This window comes from Chenopodium album, chromosome 4 (genome assembly GCF_948465745.1).
Source record: "Chenopodium album chromosome 4, dcCheAlbu1.1, whole genome shotgun sequence".
Lineage (NCBI taxonomy): Eukaryota > Viridiplantae > Streptophyta > Magnoliopsida > Caryophyllales > Amaranthaceae > Chenopodium > Chenopodium album.
Window position 1 is genome coordinate 42089467 of NC_137837.1, and position 7354 is coordinate 42096820.

Below are 7354 nucleotides of genomic sequence, written 5' to 3' on the forward strand. Positions count from 1 at the left end.
CGCTGATTGATTTTCAGCGACGCCAAAGCAGCCAGCCACCTGCTGGGGTTGTGCTAGCCTTCTGCAATATATTTTGGGTTCCTTGGTACGCCAGTTAGCCCCTCTAAGCAATTTGACATGATTAAGTAATCGGCTTGATTACGTAAAGTGAACGACCTGATAAAGAGATCGTCTCACTAAGCTTAAAGCGCCTAAGCATTGGCTCATTAGCAAAAGGCACCGACATATTGGCTCATTAGAAAAAGGCACCGACATATTGGCTCATTAGCAAAAAGCACCGACATATAGGTTCAAGAGCAAAAAAAAAAAAAAAAAAAAAAAAAAAAAAAAAAAAAGCATCGACATACAGGTTCAAGAGCAAAGAGCGTCGACGTACAGGCATAGCAAAAGCAAGGTTCAGGCGAACTTTTAAAGATCGACAGGCGTGGATCTTCGGTATTTTCCTTTGGGAAATTATCGCATCAAATGAGGATGACTTCAAGAGAAGATATCTTCGGCGGAAAGTTGTCATGGACAACTGAAGGTAATTTCAGGGCGAAATTGTCTTCGATCATAATTCCTGAGGCATGGAAGATGATCGTAATGCGGATGAGAATTATTTCAAGAGAAATAATTTTCGATAATATTCCCTTGGACGTGGAATATTATCACAGCGGAGAAGGTAGTTTCAGGCGAAGCAATCTTCTAATTGGAAGCAGTTACAAGGCGTAGCGGTTTTCAAGCGGGATGACATTCTCTAGCTTGCAGGAGGTCATCAAAACAAGAACAACAGCAGCAACAATCGGTTACTTTCAGAGACGTGTGTTCGACGGTGCAAGATATGCGTTTCTTAACTCTTTTATCTGTTTAACTAATGCTAGTTTTGCAGGTATCGGCGTTATAAGATTAATTTAGGATCGCAGAACGTTCTGAATCATTCTCCGTCCCTATCGATACTTTGGCTTTCGTTTTCGAAACTTGCGTTTCTCCAAACTCAGTCAAAGTGAGGGCTTCTGTAGACACCCATTTGTGTCTCCCCAAAACCAAACCCAGTGATGAGTGCCTTTCACGTCGAATCATAATCGAATGAAACGAAAGTGTGGAAAGGTCTAGTGTTGCGGAAAGTTTTATTTCTTTTCTTTTCTCTCCTCTCTGTTTTTGAAAACTTTATTTTAAGAAAACAGCCAATCCAGTTTGGTTGGTCCATTATATGGGTCCAATAGTGGTGTAGTTGGATGGGGTTTGCAAAGACCTTTCCAACGATATATTATAAGCCCAATTCCGATGAATATTGAGGAAATTATGGCCAATTTACTAAACTGGGCCCGGTTTGAGTTTTAAGTACGGCCCAATGATCTAGGGGAGGGCCTAATATGATTTATCATTCCTAATGCAATTAGGAATGGTTTTGGTCTTCTAGAACATTCTAGAAGGTTTTATCATTCTTAATTCAATTAGGACTCTTCAGAGTTTTAATTAGATCAAATAGCATTTTCGACTGAAATTATATTATTTTATCTTCCAGTACGGTAAAATTATCAGAATTTCAAAAATGCGTTGAAATCCGAATTGGCGTCCACCCCCAGGCCTTGGCGCCTGGAACTAGGATTGGCGCCAGACGCCAGCATTGGCGCCTGGCGCTAGCCACTGGTCCTAGCGCCAATGAGCCAGGGCTGGCGCCAAGTTAGTTTTGTGGTCTTCAGACTCTGTTTTGATAAATTATCTTTTTTGGATGATTTTCTTTATAAATATCGTATAGAAAACTCCGTTTTCAGTCATCAAGAGTCACCAATTCTCTTTATTCAATTCTTTTCATCATCTTCATCTCTTTCATCAATATTTCTTAACATTCATTCTTTCTTCTTTGCTTTTTAATACAAAATTCCGCATTCACAAGATCTAGAAACACCTAGCCATATTCGAAGTTGCCTTCGCCCTAGACGTGAAAGGTTTTAATTTCTGAGGGTTTGGTCCCAAATCTCTATTTCAATTATTTAATTTAATTGCTTTGATTGTTATTTTTCCTTGAAGTTACTAACGCGTGTATTTTGTAATTAAAAAGAGGTACGAGGCATCCAAGTAAGTACTTTAAAGGTTTAATTGATTTATGATGTAGAAATCATGTTTACATTGTTGTTATGATATTCCTAGTATCATGTCTAGGGTATTTTCAATATTAAATATGATTGTTGCGATGCCTTTTATTCTCTTCCTAATATTTATTCATGTTAGTATCATGTTAGGGCTAAAGATTTGATTTTTATTGCTTAGTGACATGCTAGGGTTTGTTATTAATCTTGTTAGTATCATACCTAGGATCTTGCTATGCTTTAACATGATTATAATTATAATTTATGATTATCATTATTTTTATGGTGATTGTGATTATTTTATTATTATTCATGATATTGATTATTTATTTATTATGTTGCTTGATGCATATTGTTATTGCTTGATCACCTTTTATTGCATGTTAAAGGGAATTGGTATTTGCAATCACGCTTAATAAGATATTAATAATCTTGTTTAGGGTTAATTGTGATTATAATTTCAAGTGATCGCCAATAATAGTTTGTTTGTGCATTAAAATTCAACCAACATAGATTAAACTGGTTTAGGGTTAATCCTATTGATTGTATGTTAGTCAGAAAGCGCACATGAATACGAGCAGAATAAAGTAGAGGCCTATTATTAGGGCAGGTTCAATCTCTTTTAGGTTGGATTTGTACCATCATCCCCGAACCCTTATTTGGTTCATGACCTTATGGAGTTGACGATCTCTTGGATCGTTAAGGGGTGTAACCTTCACCTCGTGATGGTTTACAAGTTCCTTAAAAACTTGTTGGCGACTCTTTTGCTCTATCTTCTTCCCTTTTGGACGCCACCGTACTTTAGTGTATGATCACAGTGGGGTTCAAGCTAGTGGGATTTTAAAGGCTTGAAATTATTCCCTACAACGAGGAATACGAGAATGATGACTATATTGTTGATAATGGTGAGGATGGAGCCGATGATGATCAGGCGGATGAGGTCGAGGATGAACAAGTGGATGAGATGTTGCATGGTGTTGAAGGTGAAGTGTTTGAGTTATTATCGGAGGCTTCCAAAAAGCCTTTGTATCCCGGTGCAAAAAATACTCCAAACTATCGGCCGTGCTAACACTTTTCAACATTAAGTCGAAGCATGGGTGGACGGACATCAGTTTTACTTCTTTGTTGACCTCATTAAGTGATATGTTGCCTGATGGGAATGAAATTCCTAAGTCTTACTATTACGCAAAGAAGCTCATGTGTCCCTTTGGTTTGGAGTATAAGAAGATACATGCATGTCCTAATGACTGTATTTTGTATCGAAATGAGTATGAACAACTGCAGGAGTGTCCACGATGCAAGCGGTCGTGGTACAAGGGCATGAGTTGCAATCCTGGCACGGAGGGACCTCCTGCTAAGGTGTTGTGGTATCTTCCCATTATTCCAAGGTTTAATCGTCTGTTCTCAATACCAAAAGACGCTAAAAACTTGAGGTGGCATGCAGAGAAAGAAAGAAAAACAGAATGCTGAAGCATCCAGCTGAATCTCCACAGTGGAAGAACATTGATTTGAAGTTTGAGGAATTTGGTAATGAAGTCAGAAATTTAAGGCTTGGGTTGTGCACAGACGGGATGAATCCATTTGGCACTCTTAGTACCCAACACAGCACATGGCCGGTACTTTTAGTGATTTATAATTTGCCTCCTTGGCTGTGCATGAAACGTAAGTATGTAATGCTTTCATTGCTAATAACTGGTCCAAAGCAACCTAGAAACGACATATATGTTTACCTTGCGCCGCTTATTGACGACTTGAGAAAGATGTGGGACGAAGGGGTTTCCGTTTTCGATGCTCATCAGAACGAGATGTTCACATTGCGTGCATCCCTTATGTGGACCATGAATGACTTCCCTGCATATGGCAACTTGTGTGGGTACAAGGTCAAAGGGAAAAAAGCATGCCCCATATGTATTGATGACACATCAAGCGTATACCTGACTCATTCTCACAAAGATGTCTACCTACGAACTCGAAGGTTCCTTAGGCGTGATCACCCGTACCGTAGGCAGAAAGAGGCTTTCGATGGAACTGTGGAAGAGGATATTGCGCCTAGACCATTGACTGGTGCTGAGATTAGTGCTCGGGTGAAAGGGATACGAACGGTGTTTGGAAAATCAGAAAAAACTGTGGTCTCAATTGCTCTGTTTAAGAAAGAATCAATCTTTTGGAAGCTTCCGTACTGGAGAGAACATGACGTTAGGCATTGTCTTGATGTGGTGCATATAGAGAAGAATGTGTGTGATGCTCTTTTGGGGACGCTTATGAATATTCCAGGCAAAACAAAGGACCGAAAGGGTGCACGGTTAGATTTGAAAGAGATGGGGGTTCGTCCAGAATTGTGGCCTCAAGAAAAGGTTAGAAAGGGGAAGGAGCCGAGAATAGAAGATGAAAATGTTTTGAAAAAAGGGAAGGAGAAGAGCAAGGGAAAGGGAAAGGCCAAAGATGCGTCAAAGAAGAAAGTTAAGGGTAAAGGGAAGGATGAAAATAATTATTTACCCCCGGCTTGCTATACATTGTCAAGGGTAGAGAAACGTATGTTTTGTGCATGTCTGTACGGCATTAAGGTTCCATCAGGGTACTCATCTAACATGAAAAGATTTGTAACCTTAAATGGAGAATTGAAGCTGAAAAGTATGAAATCCCATGATTGTAAAATTCTGATGCCCAACCGACGACGGGTGCTACGGCGGGGCCACATCATTACTCGGTTGGGATCGATTCAGTGGTTGCTGGGTTCGAAGACATCCCACTACCCGTACCGATAGAGGAGGTTGAGATAACAAAGCTTTGGCAAGCTGTAGGCAGCTTCGTTGATTGGCCACATGCATGGGTGAAGTTGATTAATAAGGAGGTAAATTATTTATTTCTCAATTTTTGTAAGTGTTAAACCGTTAGGCACTCTAAAAATAAAACCGCCAAATATTTTTTTTAACAATATTCAAGGTCCGCCAAGTTGATTTAAAATTGCTCAAAATTTTTTTTTTTAAAAATATGCAAGTCCCGCCGCCCCGGGAAAACCGAGGGATCCGCCCCCGCTGCCGGAACAACGAAGGCAGCCCGCGCCGAGGCCACAGCAGCCCCGGCAGCCGCATGCCAAGGTTGTAGCAGCCACGGCAGGTGGCTGCCATGTCTGTTGCAGCCTCGGCAACAGCCTTCCTGGGTTGCAGCAGCCTCGACAGGCGGCTGCCATGGCTAAGTGATTGTGAGTTGAAATTGCATAAAAGAAGCAAAGTTCGAAGTTTTTTGGCGCATTTCATCACAACAAAGCCATTTTGAGGCGAAATGGATACTCACTTGCCTATTTTCTTCATTTCTCGACTTATAAACTTCTTGCATCTCAAAACAACTATTAATCACATATTTATAAGTGTTTGTAATTTTAAATTACATTAAAATCGCCAAGTCCTAAGGATTTGGGTCGAATTCATCAAAATAAAGCCATTTTGAGCCGAAATGGCTACTCACTTGCCTATTTTCTTCATTTCTCAACTAATAAACTTATACATTCTCAAACAATATAATAATTACATATTTATAAGTGATTGTGAGTTGAAATTTCATAAAAGAAGCAAAGTTCTAAGTTTTTTGGCGCATTTCATCAAAATAAAACCATTTTGAGCCGAAATGGCTACTCAATTGCCTATTTTCTTCATTTCTCAATTTATAAACTCCTTGCATCTCAAAAAAATTCATAATGAGAAATTTATAAGTGTTTGTCATTTGAAATTACATAAAAATTGCAAAGTTCTATGGTTTTAGGTCCAATTCATCAAAATAAAGCCATTTTGAGCCGAAATGGCTACTCACTTGCCTATTTTCTTCATTTCTCAATTAATAAACTTATATATTCTCAAACCATATCATAATTACATATGTATAAGTGATTTTGAGTTGAAATGGCATAAAAGAAGCAAAGTTCAATGTTTTTGGCGCATTTCATCAAAATAAAGCCATTTTGAGCCGAAATGGCTACTCACTTGCCTATTTTCTTCATTTCTCAACTAATAAACTTATACATTTTCAAACCATATCATAAGTACATATTTATAAGTGAATGTGAGTTGAAATTTCATAAAAGAAGCAAAGTTCTAAGTTTTTTAGCGCATTTCATCAAAATAAAGCCATTTTGAGCCGAAATGGCTACTCACTTGCCTATTTTCTTCATTTCTGAACTAAAAAACTTATACATTCTCAAAAAATATCATAATTACATATGTATAAGTGATTTTAAGTTAAAATTACATAAAAGAAGCAAAGTTCTACGTTTTTGGCGCATTTCATCAAAATAAAGCCATTTTGAGCCGAAATGGCTACTCACTTGCCTATTTTCTTCATTTCTCAACTAATAAACTTATACATTCTCAAACCATATCATAATTACATATGTATAAGTTATTTTGAGTTCAAATTGTATAAAAGAAGCAAAGTTCTACGTTTTTCGCGCATTTCATCAAAATAAAGCCATTTTGAGCCGAAATGGCTACTCACTTGCCTAATTTCTTCATTTCTCAACTAATAAACTTATACATTCTCAAACCATATCATAATTACATATGTATAAGTGATTTTAAGTTAAAATTTCATAAAAGAAGCAAAGTTCTACGTTTTTGGCGCATTTCATCAAAATAAAGCCATTTTGAGCCGAAATGGCTACTCACTTGCCTATTTTCTTCGTTTCTCAACTAATAAACTTATAAATTCTCAAACCATATCATAATTACATATTTATAAGTAATTGTGAGGTGAAATTTCATAAAAGAAGCAAAGTTCTAAGTTTTTTGGCGCATTTCATCAAAATAAAGCCATTTTGAGCCGAAATGGCTACTCACTTGCGTATTTTCTTCATTTCTCAACTAATAAACTTTTACATTCTCAAACCATATCATAATTACATATGTATAAGTGATTTTGAGTTAAAATTGTATAAAATAAGCAAAGTTCTAAGTTTTTTGGCGCATTTCATCTAAATAAAGCCATTTTGAGCCAAAATGGCTACTCACTTGCCTATTTTCTTCATATCTCAACTTATAAACTCCTTGCATCTCAAAACAACTCGTAATCACATGTGTATAAGTGGTTTTCATTTGAAATTACATAAAAATTGCCAAGTCCTAAGGTTTTGGGTCAAATTCATCAAAATAAAGCCATTTTGAGCCGAAATGGCTACTGACTTGCCTATTTTCTTCATTTCTCAACTAATAAACTTATACATTTTCAAACCATATAACAAATACATATGTATAAGTTATTGTCAGTTGAAATTGCATAAAAGAAGCAAAGTTCTA